General features: G+C 39.3%; 1 protein-coding gene across 3 annotated transcripts in view; it reads left to right on the top strand.

Moving 5' to 3' along the window:
* Positions 1 to 1,610: 1,610 nt before the first annotated feature.
* HTR4 (5-hydroxytryptamine receptor 4) overlaps positions 1,611 to 9,476 on the top strand; it is a 212,218-nt gene continuing 204,352 nt past the window's right edge. The window contains exon 1 of one of the 3 annotated variants that reach the window (XM_010807423.4): positions 1,611 to 1,783. The gene's annotated coding sequence lies outside the window, so the exon portion shown is untranslated. The remainder of the gene's footprint in view (positions 1,784 to 9,476) is intronic. The other 2 variants (XM_059887942.1, XM_015472290.3) reach the window with 2 other exon arrangements.

Below are 9,476 nucleotides of genomic sequence, written 5' to 3'. Positions count from 1 at the left end.
AGAGGACATATTTTGCTGTTTAAAATTGAAGTATAGTGGCTTTACAATGTTTTTAGTTTCAGATGCATAGCAAGGTGATTCAGCCACATATATATTATATATATAATATATATATTCTCTTTTACATCTTTTCTCTGTATAGATTATTACAAAATATTGAGTATAGTTCCCTGGGCTATACAGTAGGTCCTTGTTCATTATCTATTTTACATATTGTAGTGTGTTTATGTTAATCCCAAACTCCTATTTTATCCTTCTTATCCTTCCTCCCTCTTTTGGTAACCATAAGTTTGTTTTCTGTATCTGAGTATATTTCTGTTTTGTATATAAGTTCATTTGCATTATTTCTCTAGATTTCACATATAAATAATATCATATGATGTTTGTCTGTCTCTGTCTGGCTAACTTAGTGTAATAATTTCTAACTGCCTCCATGTTGCTGCCAATGGCATTATTTCATTCTTTTTGATGGTTGAGTAATATTCCATAGTATATATGTACCATGTCTTCTTTATCCCTTCCTCTGTCAATGGGCATTTAGATTGCTTCCATGTCTTGGCTACTGAAGTAGTGCTGCTATGAACACTGGGATGCATGTATCCTTTTGGACCATGTTTTTCTCTGGATATATTCCCAGGAGGGGGATTGCAGATCATATGGTAGTTTATTTTTGGCTTTTGAAAGAGCTGTCATACTGTTCTCCATAGTGGCTGCACCAGTTTAAATGCCTACACACAGTGTAGGAGGATTTCTTTCTCTTCTCACCCTTTCAAGCATTTATTATTTGTAGAGTTTTTAATGATGACCATTCTGACTGGTGTGAAGTGATGCATCATTGTAGTTTTGATTTCCAGTTCTCTAATAATTAGTAATGTTGAGCGTCTTTTCATGTGCATTTTGGCCATCTGTATGCCTTCTTTGGAGAAATTTCTATTTAGGTTTTCTGTCCGTTGTTTGATTTTTTTTTTTTTAATATAGAGCTGTATGAGCTGTTTGTATATTTTGGAGATTAATCCCTTGTTGGTAGCATCATTTGCAAATATTTTCTCCCATGCTATAGGTTGTCTTTTCATTTTGTTTATGCTTTCCTTTGTTGTGCAAAAGCTTTTAAGTTTAGTTAGGCCCCATTTGTTTATTTTTGCTTTAAACTATTTATGACAAGTGCAGACAAGAGGATTAATGTTAATGAACTGGTGTCAATCTTACACTGGAATCATGCCTTTCCGGTAATTTTACTGTGTAACTTACCAAAAAGTGTAAAAAGGTTGATCTTACCTAATTATCTCATTTTTTAGACTATAAAATGAAGCTAGAGAAGGGCCTTCAAATTAAATATTTACCTTTTAAAAAATTTACTTCATTTTCCTCTTAAGATTATGATGATTTTGCTTTGTATTTAAAAGTCAATTGGCTAATTCATGTCAAAGGCTCCTCTTTGACTCTGTGTTCTTAATCTGGAGTTTATTGTACTTACTGGTGCCAACATGAGAGAATATCTTTATCAACTTTGTACTTTCTTTCATGTTCTCTCCCCAGGGTGCTTTATGACCCAGGCTGCCTTCTGGATCAGAAAGATACTAGAAGCCATAAAACACACAAAGCCAGGCTTTGTTATCACCTGTGTGTGCAGAAGGACACTAGCCCTAAGCATGTGCCACTTCATGCCCCTGTCACGTGCTCCTCCGTCTTCCTGACTCCACTTTCTCGGGTCCATTCCTGGCCAGAAGATGAAAGAAGCCACAGTAAAACCTGGCTGCCTGGGTCTATCTTTCCCTACATGGAGGTGAGTTGCTGTTTAGAGTATGTGGGCTGCACTCCCTGCTTAAGCAGCTTTGTCTCAGGCTAAACCTGCTGCTCTGAACCCTCAGAGTGCGGCCCTTGGCATGACTATGAGGACAGCGAGTTAGCCTTTGGGGCCAGGATGCTTCATTTCCCATCACTCTGAGACCAGGTGTGGTCATATCCCCTGCTTTAATCTCCCTCGATACAACTGATACCAGCTGGTATTCCAAAATAGCTATGTTATCAATGCTAAGGACTCCTTTTAATTAAAAATTATTTTTAAACACATTTGGAAAAAAGTATTATATGTTGCTTTTTTCTGATTATCAAATAAGATATACTCAATGTAGAAAATTTGACAAATACTGAAACGTGTAAGACAAAAAGGCAAGCATGAATTATGATTCTGCCACCCAGAGACAACCACTGCTAATATTTTGGGAAATACCAGAAAATTCCTCATAGATTTTTTAGTCCTGTATCACAGTCATTTCTACAAGTAGGATGCTATTAAATGTGCTGTTAGGCATTCCACTTTTTTCTCTCCATATTATTTTGTGAACATTTTTACATATCATTTAATAGCCTATGAGACCTGTTTGAATATATTTATGTGTGTGTATATACATGAACACAATGCTTTCTAGTTATTTCTTCCATAATTTAAAATTTCTCTTAGATGGAGAATTATCCTGGGTTCTATATAACATTAATTTTCATAAGTGGTAGCCCTAGAGCTCCCTTAAATCATGTATTTTAGTGTTTACTTCTTACTCTGTGGCCTTTCCATAACTTGTTATATTGTCTTCCTTTTTTAATTTTTTATGTCAAAGTTTCAAAAATAAAGTAATGTAGTGCTTATAGGAAAAGTGATAGTCATCTGGCTACTTTTTCAACTATCTGAGAATCAGTGGTCTCCAGAGAAGAGGATTTTTTGTTTCAGTTAATCTTTCAGGATTGTTCAATTTTTCAAATTATAGAAACACCAGCTATATTGGTTAGGAAAAGATTTACTGAATATAGTGGAAAATACAAATTAATAGAAACTTTAACACTTTATCATTTATTTTCTTGGGTAAAAGGAAGCCTAAAGATACACACTCAGTCTTTGCTATGTACGCTCTACATTCATCAGGGACCTGGGCTCTGTTATTTTCCTACTTCCTCATGCCTTCCATTTTCAAGGTTTCAAAATGCTTGCTGCTGAAGCTCCTCCATTCACACACCAGGAAGGAGGAAGGAGCAAAAGAAACACAGCATGCTCTAGCTACATTAAGAACCTTGAAGGAGTCTTCCTGGAAGTTCCTTACAGCACATCTGTTTAAATTTCATTGGCCAGTGCTGGGGGTTGAGAATATTTATATGGGATCAGTGCACCACTGAATAAAACTGAGATTTTATTGCCCATAGAAGTAGATGAAGAATACTGTGTAGGCAATCAGGAAATATATTGCTTTACATAACTAAATAAGTCAAGGTTTATCTATGGCCCCATGTACAGTTTGATACCACTGATGATGGCATCATTTGGACTTTTGTTCATTGGTCTGGCTCATCCTCCTCATGCATTGTTTTTACCCCTACACTGGCTCTGCCTAGAATGACAGAGATGGCTGGAGCATTTCATGATTTTGTAATCCGTACTTCACTGTCAGAGAAGGGCACTTTTTAATTTCTTAATTTGTGGTTATTGACCTCCCAATATCATAGTCTCGATTCCTTCTGTGGTCACCTCTACAACTTTAAATAACACAATTAAACCTTCATTTCTCATTCCGTTAATCACAGGGATTCTCTTGATTCCCAAGCTGTATGATAAGGACATTTACCACACCTGCTTTCATTTACCACACCTTCTCACTTTTACCTCTCAAACTTTGTCAGTTGTACTGTTATTCATACAATGTTGAGGTTGAGAAATACACAATCTGACCATCTTAGTTAAGTGTTCTTAACTGTCTCCAGGCTGAAAATAACACTAAAATCACTATGATATTATTTTGTCCGTGAACAATGGTATGCTTACATTATGCTTCTTTCCAGGTGGTCAAAGAAGCAAGTCTGTGCCACTCAAGTTAAAATCCCTCCTTTTGTTTTTGTTGTTTTGTTTTTCCATACCACAAGGCACGTGGGATCTTAGTTCCCTGATCAGGGATCAAATTCTAAGAAGTAGAAGTGTGGAGTCTTAACCACTGACTGCCAGGGAAGTCCCCAAATCCTTCTGTTTTTAAATACCACCAAACACTGTTACATTTCTGTACGTTTTCTAAGATCTTGTTTAAACCGATTCACCTCTTTTTATGTTTTTCCACAGAGAGATCTCTTTCATGGTCATCTAGGCCAAATTAGACCAAGTATTCCCAAGACCAGCAGCCTGGATATCTTACATTCAAGAGATATAACTGGAGCTCTGAAAAGAATTCTGGGCTGGAGTTTGGTACCTGTTAGCATACAGATGATAATTATAAAACAAACACAGTGGATAGAATAGTATAGGGGCCTACAGAGAGTGAAAGAAGAGTAGAAGTTTTGACATTTAAGTGTTAGCCAGAGAAGGTACTGGCAAAAGAGACTGAGCTTTTCAAACTTCAACATAAGAAAATCAGTGAGCTGGGGAAGTAGCAGAGGTGATGTTGAACCTTGCATCTGGAACAGGAGTTCTTGTTTCAGCATTCCTGGAAGATGGCATTCAGCCTGTGCTTTGGTACCTATAGTGCTAGACGGCTCCAAATGTTGAGACAGTCTTAACATCAAGCTGGATTGTTTCTCCATAATATCCTGGCCCCTGTTTTGCTTTCTCATGCATCAAAAATTCAGCCTGATTTTATTGTTTCTCTCTGAATAATAGTTCTTGGAATAGTATGAGATAGTTTAAGTGTTGCTGTTGTTCAGTTGCTAAGTCATGTCCAACTCTTTGTGACCCCATGGACTGCAGCACACCAGGTTTCCCTGTCCTTCACTGTCTCCTGAAATTTGCTCAAACTCATGTCCATTGAGTTGGTGATGTCATCCAGTCATCACATTCTCTGATGCCTTGTTCTTCTCCTGCCTTCAATCTTTCCTAGCATCAGGGTCTTTTCCAATGAGTCAGCTCTTCACATCTGGTCCCCAAAGCTTCAGCTTCAGCTTCAGTCATTCCAATGAATATTGAGGGTTGATTTCCTTTAGGATTGACCGGTTTGATCTCCTTGCTGACCAAGGGATTCTCAAGAGTCCTCTAGCACCACAATTCAAAAGCATCAATTCTTTGGCACGCAGCTTTCATTATGGTCCAATTCTCACATCCATACATGAATACTGGAAAAACCAAAGCTTTGACTATATGGACCTTTGTTGACAAAGTGATGTCTCTGCTTTTTGATACACTGTCTAGTTTTGTCATTGCTTTTATTCCAAGGAGCAAGTGTCCTTTAATTTGGAGATTCAGGTTCGATCCCTGGGTTGGGAAGGTCCCTTGGAGAATAAAATGGCAACTCAGTCCGATTCTAGCCTGGAATATTCCATGGACAGAGGAGGTTGGTGGGTTATAATCATGGTGTCAGAAAGAGTCACACATGACAAACACACACTTTGGGCTTCCTTGGTAGCTCAGATAGTGAAGACTCCCCTACAATATGGAAGACCCAGGTTTAATCCTTGAGTCAAGAAGATCCTCTGAAGGAGGGAATGGCAACCCACTCCAGTATTCTTGCCTGGACTATTCCATGGACAGAGGAGCCTGGACGGCTATAGTCCATGGGGTCACAAAGAGTGACACAGGACTGAAGTGACTAACACATACTTTGGGCTTCCCTGGTGGTTCAGATGGTAAAGAATCTGCCTACAGATTCCAGGTCTACAATGCTGGAGACCTGGGTTTGATTCCTGAGTTGGGAAGATCCCCTGGAAAAGGGAATGGAAACCCACTCCAGTATTCTTTCCTAGAGAATTCCAAGAACAGAGGAATCTGGAGGGCTATAGTCCATGGGGTCATACAGAGTTGGACACGATGGAGTGACTAATGCACATTGACATAGATAAATGCCCAATACATATAACACATCAACAATTAACATTGTTTATATATCATTGCTATTATTGTTATGATTTTTTTTCACAGTTGATTTGGCAAAGTCTTTAAATTCAGACAGCCTTAATTCTAACCTTGACTCTGACACTTTCCAGCCATGTCATGTCATCTTAATACCAAGTTCCTTAAACTTTCATAGTGATGGACTAGCAAATAGTAGGCACTTAATAAGTATTTGTTATGTAATAATAAAATAATAGCAATAATAAATACAATGAGCTCTATTTACCACCTATGCTTACCTTATTAACATTTACAATGTGTTGAAATTATCTGTGCCCAACCCTGTCTCCTCTGATTGGCTCTGGGTGCTTTGAAAAGAAGGATCCATCCTCTTATCTTATTCACCATATTCTCATAGTTGAGCATAGGGCCTACCACATAGAAAACTAGTAAATCATTTGTGAAACATATTTGGGACACCTAGCCAACCCCCTAGTTACGCAGGTAGCCCTTCTTTAAACATAAAATGAGAGTTGAAATCCTTCACTAACCATCCTGTTATGTGCTGTGCTGTGCTGTTCTTAGTTGCTCAGTCATGTTCGACTCTTTGCAGTTCCATGGACTGTAGCCCACCAGGCTCCTCTGTCCATGGGAATTCTCTAGGAAAGAATACTGGAGTGGGTTGCCATGCCCTCCTCCAAGGGATCTTCCCAACCCAAGAGATCGAACCCAGGTTTTCTGCATTGCAGGTGAATTCTTTACCATCTGAGCAACCAGCGAAGCCCAACCATCATATTGTAAGTGCCACCTTATTATCTGTGGGAGACCCCAAAATGATTCCACACAAGTACCTAGAATCCAGTGATCTCATCCATACTCACCTTGTCCCTCTTTGCTCTGACCACTTCTATAGCCTTCTACGCTTCTTGGTGACAGGTCCTTGCTGCCTCTACCCTTCCTGGGACTGCCAGCGTCTGTGCCAAGGGGTCTGGTTCTGAATGACCTGCCTCTTCAGGTTCAAGGACAGACAGGCTTCCTCCCTGGGTCTGAGCTCTGCTTTACTAGTTGAATCCTAAACACAGGGTCTTGACTTGTGCCCAGCCTCTCTCAAATCCTTCCTGAGGGCTCCTGTTGGTTTCTGCTTCTAATCAATCCCTTCTTGCTACAACTCAAACCAGTCCAAGGAATCTGGTGGGGTGAGAGGCCACTCCATATCCTCCATTTTTCTCTTCTTTTCACTGTAGCTTCTGCCCTCATCAGAGCCCCATCTTCTAGCTACAGAGGAAAAGCTTCCAAATTCATGAATGGGACAAACTGATATAAGGCAGGGAAGGATGAGCAGTGTGGAGGGGGAAGAGATTTGTTCACATTAGCCAAAGCTAGTTAAAAATATCCCACTAAATATAATATTTAAAATTTACCCTTGTCCATATTAAAATTTAGTTTTGCCATATCCTGAATGTGGTTACAGAACTCTATAAATTTGTTAAAATTCACAGAACTACACACCAAAAAAAAAAAAAAAAATCCCAGTAAATTTTTACTACATAGAAATTTTCAAATAAGTTGTACAATTTCAGTTGCATCAGAGTTTTACCTGGCAGATCACACTTATGATGTTTTTCTTATGACTTGGCTGTTCTTGGAAAGTTTTATTTTCCAGTTTTCCTTCCCAAAGACTAAATATTCATTTATTTGATTTTTATCAATAATAAAACATGGATTAGTTAATGGCCATAAATAGATTAAACCCAACAATATCAGAATGACTGGAGGACAAAGAACAGCAAAGCACAAAAAAGGGCCAGGAGCCTCTTATCTGGACATGATAACTCTGCTTGGCTACTTTTATTTGCCTCTGTTCTCTGCTAATTCAGGCACCCAGCTTTTCAGTGTTCAAAGCAGGTTCATAACAGACTTTGACATGTAGCAAGTTACTAAGAATAGCCTGTCTTTGAATTTTTGTGGTCTCATACTCTCTTACTTAATACTGTTAATCCCTTTTGGAATAGACTGACTTCTGGGCAGCTTTTCCTAGTTAGAAGCAACCTGAAGCTTCTCACCTCCTTCCTTGGATCGTCGTCTGCTTTCAGTTGCAGGCATAATGTCAGAGCATCTAAATCACCTTTTCCATTTAACAGCCCCTCCCACACACGAGTCTCTATCTCCCAAAGCCACATCCTCTCACAGGAGTGAGTGATCATCCTTTCATCCACAGAGTTATGGGTTCTTTTGGTCTCCTTCGTTCTTGGGCAACTCTGACTCACAGGAAAGCACAGTCTCAAATTCTAGTGTCCCGTTCGTATTTCGGGAGTGGATACCAAGGAGTATCCACTCTAACCCAGGCTCTTCCTGAAGTTCAGAGTCTTTTACCTCTAGTAGCTTATGTTTTATTGGAGAGGCAGAGAGTAAGCAAGTAAAAAATATGCCAATGAATTAGTTACAGAGTGAGACGAGGACTGTAGGTGACATACGCAGAGTGCCACAACAGAAAATAATGGGATGGGGACAGCCAGTCAAGGGGAAGCCTCTCTGTAAAAGGCCGGACCAGAGGAGAAGCATTTCAGGTTTATTAAACAGTCAGTGCAAAGGTGCCCAGGCCAGAGAGCCATGCGTGACTAGACACAATAGCCCAGGATGGCTAGAATACAGTGGGAGAGCAGAGCGTGTGAGTTGGGCCAGAAGTGGAAGCAAGCTTAAAACAAAACCTCCCTGGAGACTGAGTTGAGGAGCCTGAGCAACAAACCCTTCTCAACAGGTCTGCTTTGGGTTAGGGGATCTAGGAGATAATCATACACTCCAGGGTGTGTAGCAAAGTAAGAATAAACATAACCCTCTGTTGGGAGATTTGATTCTTACCAACAACAAATTGCAAATGTTTCTCCACTTTCAACTGAATTTAGAGGAGATTTTGTTAGAAGTTGTTTCTTGACATAGGATGATGCCACAGTGTCTTGTTCTAGGGTCTTATTTATTCTGTGGTGTTTATTAAAATGAAGGCAAAAACCCTGGCTTCATTACGGGAAAGGTATTCACAGTTTGGTTTCCATTCTTTTGCAGCTGCATTAAAACTCTTTGTTCAACTGTTTAAATTTTTAGAAGCTCTTAAGTGGATGGAAGGTATGCAGACTTCGAGTTTGTGAGTTCAAGAGAAGCATTGATTTATTTCAGTAATTTAGGTTTGGAATTTGATTTCTATCTTCTTTGTTCCTTTCTCTTTGTTCTCTGCCTACTTTCTTTCTCCCTTTCTGTCCCTCCCTCCTTCTCTCTCTCTCTCTCACACACACACACCCCTACACCTTGCAGCTAAGGAACCCAGAGCCAAATAAACTTAAAACAAGCTTTGAAACTTTGAAGATAACCCTCATGTTGTGTTGCTGAGAAGATACTTCAATCCGTGGTAGGCTGCTACGGGGTAAATACATAAAAGGACTTTTGTACCAGCCAAGCAAAGTGTGGAGAACTAGAAGAAGAAAATAGTATTTTTTTTTTCCCTGCAGACTAGAAGAAATTAACAATAGAAAATCTTCACATTTTCAAGTTTATAAGTGAAATAATAAATCAAAGCTTTCTTAAATCTCCCCCTAGTGGTATTTCTGTATCAGAGGTTCCTAGCAGGGAAAGTGAGTCTAGAAGGATGCCTGGCACATCTCAGGGGCTTGGAATGATCATTTACTATTTG

The sequence above is a fragment of the Bos taurus genome, chromosome 7 (genome assembly GCF_002263795.3).
Source record: "Bos taurus isolate L1 Dominette 01449 registration number 42190680 breed Hereford chromosome 7, ARS-UCD2.0, whole genome shotgun sequence".
NCBI lineage: Eukaryota > Metazoa > Chordata > Mammalia > Artiodactyla > Bovidae > Bos > Bos taurus.
This window is presented reverse-complemented; position numbering and strand designations above follow the sequence as displayed.